Here is a 10,791-nt window from a genome sequence, read left to right as displayed (position 1 = left end):
TCATCATTCCTGTGCTTGGGTGATGATTCAAAGTAGAACTAGAGCAGCCTATCCGCTGAAGTCACATAGATTGCTGCTGGTGAATCTCAACGATTTTTCTTTTTCCATTTTCTTTTTGACAACACTGCAGAAGTATCTCTGTCTGCTCAGAGAACCAATCGAGTGTGGCAACCGGCCACCCACCGCAGTGACAAGCACAGAATGAAAAACACTCTAGACCATGACACATAGAGTTAGGTGCCACACGTCAACAGGTTGTCTTATCGCTGCGCTCCGGACCGTGAGCGCTTGAGTGAAATGGGCAGAGAGGCTTTCTACTGTGAGATGAGTGGAGGCGACGGTGTTGCTTCTGATCTGGTTGGGTGGCTGAATACTGAGGAGATGCGGCCGAAGCGGAAGCTCGTGGGTCAACATGCCCGCCCAATTTTACAGTTGAGGTGCGTCGGTCGCCATACATGCTGGTGGCCACCGCAATGCTCCAAATACATCATCATTTGAGTGGCACTTAAAGCCACAGAATGTGGCGGAATGTGGGCACTGGAGTAAGTGTTTTTTTTTTTTCCCCTTCTCGTTTTAGTCCCGTATCCTTTGTTGTTATCGGCGAGGCATTTGTTCAGCCATCACAGCAACATGACTTGACAAAGAAATTCTATTGTAATGTCTCACTGTGACAGGTTTATAGATGGAAAAATGGGAGGAAGCAAATGAAGAATATCCAGACCCAAGGAGCAGAACATCTAGAGAGACAAAGGACTATTGAAAAAGACAAATCATTGATTAGTTTTCCACGGATACACTCATTTTGCGTATATGCTAATTCATGTATTTGGACAGAATTTTTCCCATTTAAATGTGTTAAATCTAGGTATCAGTAACTGAAGTCCTCTGCCAAACAACAAGAAAATGCAACAGCAATAGGCATAATAGATCACTGCAATGCAAATTACGCGTTCAGGCTGTCTTACCTGCCAAGGTGCCGTTAGCAGCATATGCTTGTAAACCCGTCTGTTTCAACTCATTTCACCATTGAGTTACTGCAATTTCCCCAGACTCCCTTACATCCCCTGCAGTTCTGAGAGTTGAGTTGAGAAGGAATTCTGAATTATTTGTGCCTTCTTGCAAATTTGACATTAATTTCATTACATAAGGTTTTTCCTTGAAACAGTGTCACTTTTATCGCTTTATTGCTATACTGTTGTTATTGTTTGTAATGCTTTATTGCTGTAATTTTTACTTCGAACTCCCAAGTTTCTATTTACTGCGGTCTAGTCTCGTCTTTACTTTCCGTCTGTGTTGTTTATATCTTGCTCTGTGAAGCACTTTGGGCTGCATGTTTGTATGACAGGTGCTATATAAATAGAGTTGATTTGATTTGATTTGACTGCATCTTACTTGCCTTCAATTAGCAGCTGTCTTCCATCTTACTGCTGCAACGGATTTTACCATTTACACAACATTTATAAAAGAAGCCAACATTTAATGGTAAATGTAACATTTTACAATAACAAAGTAAACTGAAACCAATATAGACTATTTCTTTTTCATCTGTGTCCCTACCCTACTGATGACTACTCAGTAGTGATTGCTACATCGTTCTCAGTACTCATGGGTTGGACCACACCCATCTTAGACCTCAGCCTTCATTTTGAGCTCAAATACACACCTGTAGAGTTTTGTGACTGCATCTTGCACTGTTGTGATGCTATCATGCAGGCAAAAATCTGTCCACACAGACATTTAAACACATGGCAAAATACTCGAGATCGCTTCTGTGTTGGTTTCCATTTCAAACTGTATTACCAGGATCGCATTGTGCCATGATGACACACACTCGCTAACACGCACAAAGTCAAAAACGGAAAGCTGAAAACATCACTCAATTCTGTATGAACAGGCTCTAAGAGAAACAAACATTATGTAGAAAATTGCCATTTTGTGCGATTTGGCGCCCCCCACAGTTTCTGAGTGTCGTAAATACAAATCCCAGGTCTGTAACAATTTGTCGGACATAATGTAGGTGCTAACTACAAACTAAACTCATTACGTCATTGTATGTTATTAGTTAAAAAACTAACTACCCTCTCACTGATGTTACAAGAAACAAGTGATAGGAGGATGGAGGGGCTGAGACAGAGACACCATTCACCCTATTACGAGACTCTGAACCATCAAAATGATTTTGAAACTGTTATTTTGAGGTAAACATATCACAATAATGTTACTTTAAACTTCTGGTGTGCGTTGATGATTAGCAGCCTGTTGTGCCTACAAAACCTGCTACTTATCAAGTCAGAAGTTTGAAAAAAATCCAGGCAACATTTATATGTGAACCACACAGCATGGATTCAGTATCATGTGTAGTATTATGCCTCTTTACAACAGCTGTGGAGGTGCAGATGTGACCCAACATTTTCCTGTGGTTTCTTTTTTTTTTGTTCATCTGTTTCAACCCTGCAATCTGACCGGTATTATAATGTCATAATAGCTAATAATCTGAAACATGGTGTGGGTATGAATTCCGGCTGGAATTTAGTTGATTCATAATGAATTACATCTGTTAAAATGTCAGACCATACCTATTTCATTCAGTGGATATTATTTTGAATTGCAAATGTCATTCAGGCTCCAGCCTGTGGAAAATGCATAAATTATTGAACACTTGCACACACCTGCCCACTTTAGCAGACAGATTAAATTTCTCTCCGGTTAAATCTCAATCGAAGTCGTTTTTACAAATAAAAAAAAATATTATCACTATTAATTATACAGGGTTTTGGCCTAAGGCAATGTTGTGGACTGGCACCAAATAACAAAACAAAACACATGACTAAAAGATTTTAATGGTGATGGATCATCAGGCTCATTATCGCTGCATCTGCATTGAATTTGTGGACTGCATGGGTTGAGTTCTAGCAGTGATTCTTATAGTAAGTAGATGTTGGGTCACGGCGCATTACTGCATTTACACACAAGATCAAAGTAGCCTGCATGCTGTTGTGTAACACTGAGCCAAGCCTGGCAGGCAAATACATAGTGTAGGCATTTGAATTTATTCAAATCCTCCATAAGCTCTGATCTTGAATTTTGAGGCAATGTAGAAAAACACACACAACTCAATTTCTGGAGAAGAAACGTGTTACATTACATTATATCGTGCATCATCGCAAATAATATATGTGCTAAGCATTATAAGGGATTTATGAAACAACAAAAACATGAAAAGAAATCTTATTTTTTCACTTGGGATTAACACCTGATTTCAACGGATATCGGATTGTGACATCAGACCAAAGTACCGAGCATCAAAGCAAAACTTTGGCATTTCGGCAAATATGCTATTTGCCTTCAGGTGGGAAATTAGATAAGGGGATCAACGAAGCAAAAAAGAAAAAAAGAGCTGTAAAAACAACAATTAGCCATTTTACTGGTGGGTTATGGGGCTGACTATTACTCTCTATTTTTTGCACGGGAAAGATATAATGTGTTAATAAGTGAGAGTTAGAGAAGCTGGCAGGAGGATTTTGTTACCCCCAGACGGAGCCATTCTAGCTGTTTCCCGCTCTTTCCAGTCTTGATGCTAAGCCAAGCTAACCAGCTGTTCTCAACCCAAGAGTGACTAAGAGTATTTCCAAAGTCAAACTTTTGCTTTAAGGCGTCCTGTAACTATAACAACAATAACTTCACAATATACCGAAATGTACAATATGTATCTTCTGCTGCTAGGGGGCTTTCCATCAAAATAAAACAAGGATGTCTGCTGAGTGTTTTGTGAAATGCCAGGCGGAGCAGGTGTCGGCTCGAAACAGGCTAGAGAGTCTGGATTAACGCCTCACCCTCAAGAGAATAGACACCTGAAATCACTTTGGGTTCCGCTCTGGTCCGGAACGTTTACTAAACTTACGGCAAGTGTTCAGGAAAGTAAACTGGTCGTGTGGGGCACGAGCAACGCAAATAAACTGATGTTCCTGCCATCAAACTCGCTTCACTGTTGATGTATACGCCATACAACCACCACTGCTGATGTGACTCAGGCACAAAGTCTTAATGCAGAATTGCTACATATTATATCTTAGATATCTATACAAAATGCACATCAAAGCAAAATACCAAAAATTACACAGGTATTGCACTCAAAGTGCTGAATACGAGAAGTAATTCTTACCTTGTATAAGGATGTTGGTAACGTTCCAGTTCTTCGGGTCAGTGATGTAGACTATTCACCCATCCCCTGCTCGGTCAGCATTACTCCAACACCTGACAGCTCGCAGGACCTGTGCCCTAGATGTGCTGGCACCTGCCCCAAGAGTGGCTTGTGGATGACAGCGAATACTTGGAGAGGCCAGATAGAAATCACAGTGCACCACGCCAGGCGGACTCTGTGTACGGTCCACCCTGTTTTGCAGGGCCACCTTATTGTCCCGCACCCAGGGGTCAGCGTTTCCTTTGTTCCCTCTCTGGTTCCCAACCCCGCGCCGCCTACAGAGGCTGCAGCTCTGTTAGCAGAGGCCCGGGTGACATCAGCTGGTATTTTTTGCCCACCCCGAGGCTCTCCCAGGTCGCCCTGCAATCCTTCACATTCCTGCAGGTTTGACACTTTCTTATATAAAGGCAATACATCAAGGGGAGGGAATTTCTGTCCTGTAAAAAGTTGGACAGAGTGGCAAAGTGAAATAGTAGATGGTGGGGAAAATGAAGAGAAATATAATGGCATGATACTGATGGACGTAAGGAAGTCTTTCCAGTACTATGTAGTATACTTAACCCGAACCATAATCTTATATAATTAGGCATGTTTGATTCCAACAGTACTATTCCATAATATATATAGTGCTGGGCAATATATCAAAGTTATATTGTTGTATGATATGAACTATATATCATTCTTGATATCATATATCATATTTATTTTAAAAAAGTACCAGTCATCACCCCTACAGCATTGTTGCATTGTATTATCGAGGTATTTGGTAGAAAAATATTATAATATTTCATTTTGTCACCCATTACCAGCACATATCAAGTGTTTTTTTAGGAGATTTAATCGTGATGCAGCCTGTAAATGTTGCACTATTTTGAGGCCATATCATCCAGTTGTATTTATATCCTTCGTTCCTTTGATCAAACAAACTTAATGAGTATAATTGAAGTGATTCAATTGATATGTTTCAAAAATGAATCACTCACTGCGCCTAGAGGCCGGAGCACATCTTACATATCATCTCTGTTCTATTTGAACAGAGAGAAAAACTCTGCTCCATTCACGACACTGAGAAATCCCGAAATTAACCAAAAATGAAATTGCTCAAAACTTGGAAATGCTTGACAGTGATTGAGCTGGCTGAAATGGGCTTACACGGCACATTTGGTAATTTGCACACCTACCTGCTCTTCAGAGCAGCACAATTACAGAGTGTCTCGGGGGCCGTCAGTGCCCCGGCTGCACCCAAGCTGCTTCCTTCTCCCACTGCCCTGCTCGGCGACCGAGGTGCTAGCGTGAAATGGCTGTTAATTCCTTCTGCTATCTGTCCCGCGCAGAGCCTGTTTTAAGCCTTCATATGAATCTTTTTGCCTGCCGAAAAAATATAAGGAGTAAGGAAATCAGAAAGTATAAAAAACAGAGTGAGCCACTAGAAATGAAAACATCAAACAAGTATGAAATGCAAAATAGCATGAACCTTGCTTTCCCCCTCCATCAATGAGATTTAATGAGTATTCCACCTCCTGGCTCCGACATAGAGAAAAAAACATAATGAAGAAATAACAATTCAGAAATGACTGATAAAAGACAATCGCGACTAAGAAAGAGTTTGTCAGTGATGCCCCATGTTTGACTTCTCTCACTTTGCTGGCAAGTACGATGCTTTTGTTCATGAGGTTTCATCAGGATCCTTCAGCTACATCTTGTCAAATTCTAAAGATCATTGTGTAGATTCACATAGTCCACCCAAATCCACCTTGATCATTACGAAGCCGTCTTCTTACGACAGTGAACACAACTTTGATGTTGCCATTATCAGAAGGCCGTTCCATGTTTTCACAGTCCACTGAATGTCTTTGAAACCGAGCCGTGCTGTCTGTCCTCCTGAAAATGCTGTTTCAACCCGTCATCGCTGAGTGATTGGTCAGCTGTAGAAGGGCTCTTCGATGGAAGCCTGGGCCTGACGTGTTGGCTTGCAGCAGCAGACGTGTGCATCTCAACACAGTGATATGATGGACATTGGCACCTGTCGTAACGTATTAGTCCACCTTCTGAAAGTCTTTACCACTGGCTCTGGGTAGTGCAAAGTACTTTCTCTGAAATTTGGGTCTATGCGGTATTTTACATTCTGTTCCCACTTTTGGGGTATGATGAATATCAAATGAATAAAGCAGTCTGCATATGCAGGGTGGACACAATAAAGGGGACACTTAATAACCTTGTGATTACTTTTAATTAGCTTTCAGTGGCATTTTTGAGCCTGTGGGTGTTGTTTGTTCAGTATCGCTTTTTATTATAATGCGTTGCTGTTATTGTGATCTCTCCCTTGATGTTCACATCACCTATTAATTTCTGTGCATCCACCTAATTGTTATTATTGTCACTCTCGGCTCAGCTCAGCTGGAAGTGAATGAAAGCAAGTCATCAAAATGAGCAAAGTAAAAATAGCCATTCCCTAGATGATGTTCGGTAAAAGATGATTAGCAAGTTGATTGTATGAATAATGTATTCCGACGATGTGCACTGTTAAAATGAAGTCAGTGACGCGGGGGGGCATACGGCGAATTTCTTATTCTATTCCTGCGTGAATCACAAGGTCACGGGTCAAGACACTTCAACAGGCAAAGTTCCCTTTCAGCTAACTTGCAAAGTCTGTATAAGGGAGAAAAATGATAAGGCTGAATAAAAAGAAAATCTTTTTTTTAGTGTTGTGTAGATAACTATAATGAATGGGCGTCTCCGAATCACACATTCTGGTCTGATTCATTTCAAATGCATTGCAGAATAAGCTTTTGGCTGGAGAAATGATCACCTGTACCTCCAAACTGCTTAGTGGGCCGGAGTGAATGACGTGCATGGAGTGTAGCCTCTCTCCTTAATCTGTAGGTTTAAACTGCTGGGCAGCATAATACACTGTGATTGAGTTAGAACTCTTTAATAGTTTATGACAAAGCTGTTTTATTGTTAGTATGATTTCATCCTTATTGAGCATTTTTTGTAAATACAAACATGTTCAAACAATGACTATAAATGCGCTCTGAGTTAGTTGTAGCTCATTTTGCTTGCACGAGCTCCCATACAACATACCTCTGTGGGTGGAGGATGATGAGGGACTTTTAATGCTTGTTGCATGCATGACAACAGCAGCAGAGGAGGGCCACCAAGACTGCAGCTGCACAGGGGGGCACTGACAGCGCTTTGTTTCCCTCTACTGGTTATCAGCGCAACCCCCATCTGCACCAGGCACTCAAAATGTGCCGTCTGTGTACATGTTTGGGTGCACGCTCGATGTGCACATGTGCGTGTGTTCGTGATGCTGCAGAAGAGAACGAATAAGATTGACAGAGAGATTGAAATTGAAAAGCAGTGGCGGGTGGGAGGGATAGAGGCACCAGCAAAGGGAAAGAGGCAAATGGTTTGTAAATATCGTACTCACCAGCAGCTCATCTCCACGGGTGATGTGTGGCATTCGCCTTAAATAGAGTTGTTGGCAAGAGAGGCGTAAGGGCTCAGCGCAACGGATCAATTGTGACAGAAATCATCTGCCGCTAGGTCGCATTATCCAGCAGCAGGTAGGATACGTCAATAGTAAAAGAGAGCATTCATTTCCAGTCTTTCGGCCTGTTTTCCAGCCCACATTGTCAGCTTGGAGTGCTTTCTCAAGGTAACACTACAGTGAGGCTTTGAAGGTTTGCTGTGAGGCTCCTGCAGGGCTGTCAGGTTCCATGGGATCGTTTTGATGTTAATTGATTGGTTGATAGAGTATCACTTCCTGCTGGGTACTCTGAGGTGCAATTCCCCATTCCCTATTGTCTCCCTTGGAATTTCAGCTCATCCTGGCGAGAATGTCAGTGTCTCAGCACGCAGCGAGGTGAGCTTTCATACAATTTTCAGATCTCCGTTGTTCGACTGTTTGACTCGATGCCAAAGAGAGCCCACGGGTCTCACAGAATAGTTGGTCTGTGCTGTATGGGTTGCCCTTGAAGGAAGTGTTTATGTGTGAACCCTTCTCTCTCTCCTTACAGGTCAGCGAACAGCACATGCATTCCCAACATAAACACACGACTGCACACACACACACGCGTGAATAGGGCACACACGTACACAACACACCAAGGTGCAGACAAACATATGACCCCAATGTGATGCGCTGTTGCTGGAGTGGCTGTGTGAGGCCAAGGTCACACAGTCTCATTCCTTTATTCCTATAATCCCCTGTGTTAGCTGGGTGAGAGGCCTGCTAATGGCTAGCACTCTGTGAAAAGGAACTACTGCGTTAACATATACCCCAGAGACTCTCGCAGCCCACAGCCCACCACCCCGCGTAAGGAGCATAGCATGCGGTCTATACAATCCATCAACATGGCTAATTAGGCCCCAACAAAATCCCATTAGGAAGGGAACCAGAGATGTAGTAGTGGAACCATTGTTGAGATACTAAGAATACGATGAAGTTAGACTGCTGGGAAATGATCTGCCTTGTTTGAATCTATTATGGAAGCAGCATGGGTAGAAGATTCGACCCTACAGAACTGCTAAAGTCAAATGAATTTTTAAGAAAGTCAAGAAATCATTTTACCTTGAAATCCCTTTTTAAGGTAGCAGAAGCAGAACTCCACTATAGAAGGACGGTGGACGGGAATTAAGAGTCAAGAAAAGATGCAGATACATTGATTAACCGCAGCTATCATTTATCTACTGGTGGGCATTAGACTATCATCATTTTAGAATTATTGCTATTTTTTCTTTTCAAAATGTTTCATAATTACAAATATAAGAGTCCAGTTGAACCCTAAAGAAAGAAAAGAAAAATATATTTACTACTTATACAAATGTTTAATAAGGATTTCAGTTTTTCTTTTACAAACAATCACATTTTACATTTTTTGCTCATGTAATACAAAAACGTTCACTCTCTCTAAATAGAGTTTAGTGTCAAGCAGCCTGATTGGTTGATCCACCTCCTGTAAGGAGATGGGTTCAAGACTAACCTAAGAAGCTGTTCAGACCTGGTATCTACACCTGTCCACTCACTCAGACCACTATCTGAGTTGGTTTGGGTCACATATGATCACATCATTTTATCAGGGTGTACGCACAACAAGAAGCCACAACAAGAGGCAGAATGGATTACACGCTGTCTGATTTCCATTTGGTTGATTTCCTTTTTTAGCTCTCTTATTAACCTGCCAGTGTTAGTGGCGGATGTTTGTGAATGCGCTGTGTGATCCCAAAAGTTGTTGAGTGTGGAGAAGCTCAACAGACTTTGCAAAATGACAGCCGCAAATTTGAAATCATTCAGATCTTCTTGTAAATTCAGAATCCTTGCTTCCTTGTCTTAAGTGCATCTTACGTTCCTGCATTTGGCAGCTGTTTGAATACACGGTTTCAACTGATTTTGCCTTTTACACAAGATTTATGAAAGAAGACGACATTTTATTGACAGCACACATGTCAGATTTTACAAATACAATAAAACAGCAACTGATATAGGCAACTTCTTTGACACCTATGGATAAAATACCAGACTCCCTTAAAAAAATTGCTCAATTTTGTGAGCTGTTGAACCTTAGAAACTTTGTGAAACAATGTCTACAACAAATTCTTAAAATCTTGATATTTTTATTCTTAGGTAAGATCACCCTGGGCTACTGTCAATACCAGGTATGAACAGGCTCTAAGATAAATAAAAACTTTAGTCCCCTGGCATGTTTTAATGATTAGTAGTCTAAAATGCCTTCAAAACTTGCTACATATCAAGTATCAGGCTGAGAGCTGCCCACTCAGGGACTGAGGTAACATGTTAATACCAGGTAGGATTTCACTCTGACAGTCAGCATACTACTGGCCCTGTAGGTTCATATTTAGGCACATCGGTGCTTTTTCCAGACACTGTGCAGTTTGAGAAGCTTGAAAACTTGTGGATCCTTTCCTAAAACTGGACTCTCAGGATTTTATAAGTTGCCCAGATGTTATCATCAGCTACGTATTTGCACAATGGACATGGCAACATAACCGGCCATATTTGAGTGTATATTTAAGTGTATAATCTGCTAACTAAATGATGTCATTTGACATTCTTGTCTCTTACAATTACTAAAATTAAAATGCAGCCATGTCATCCCACTGTATACGGCAGCATACTGTGCTCTGTTGTGTTATAGAGCTCAGTGTGAATGTACATACAAATAGCAAAGCGACATAAATTTCTCGGATACAGAAGCAGATTTCATTTGTCAGTGTGATCTCAGCAGTCATATAATGTACAATCATCTACATCTTAATCATCAACCCTGGAACACTGCGAGCCAAGACGTCAGTGTGCAGATCCCCGTGTCACTGTGTGCTCCTCGACGGTTCATCTCCCAGATTTTGCTGCATTTTCGATAAAAGACATGATCCTCATCAGTTGATGGATGTTCTTAAATCGAGGGGGGAGAGAGGAAAGACGCTTAAATAGGATTGTCTCTCTCTGTTCCCTATTGCGATCCCTCAGATCAACAATCTGTCCTCTAGGTAAGCGCGAGCAGGCAGGCAGGCAGCCGGGAAAATGGTTCAGATTAAAACGAGGTAATGGCACATTTGCTAGGCCC

Source organism: Pagrus major, chromosome 8 (assembly GCF_040436345.1).
Source record: "Pagrus major chromosome 8, Pma_NU_1.0".
Classification (NCBI taxonomy): domain Eukaryota; kingdom Metazoa; phylum Chordata; class Actinopteri; order Spariformes; family Sparidae; genus Pagrus; species Pagrus major.
The sequence above is the reverse complement of the archived record's forward strand: the minus strand, read 5'-3'. Positions refer to the sequence as shown.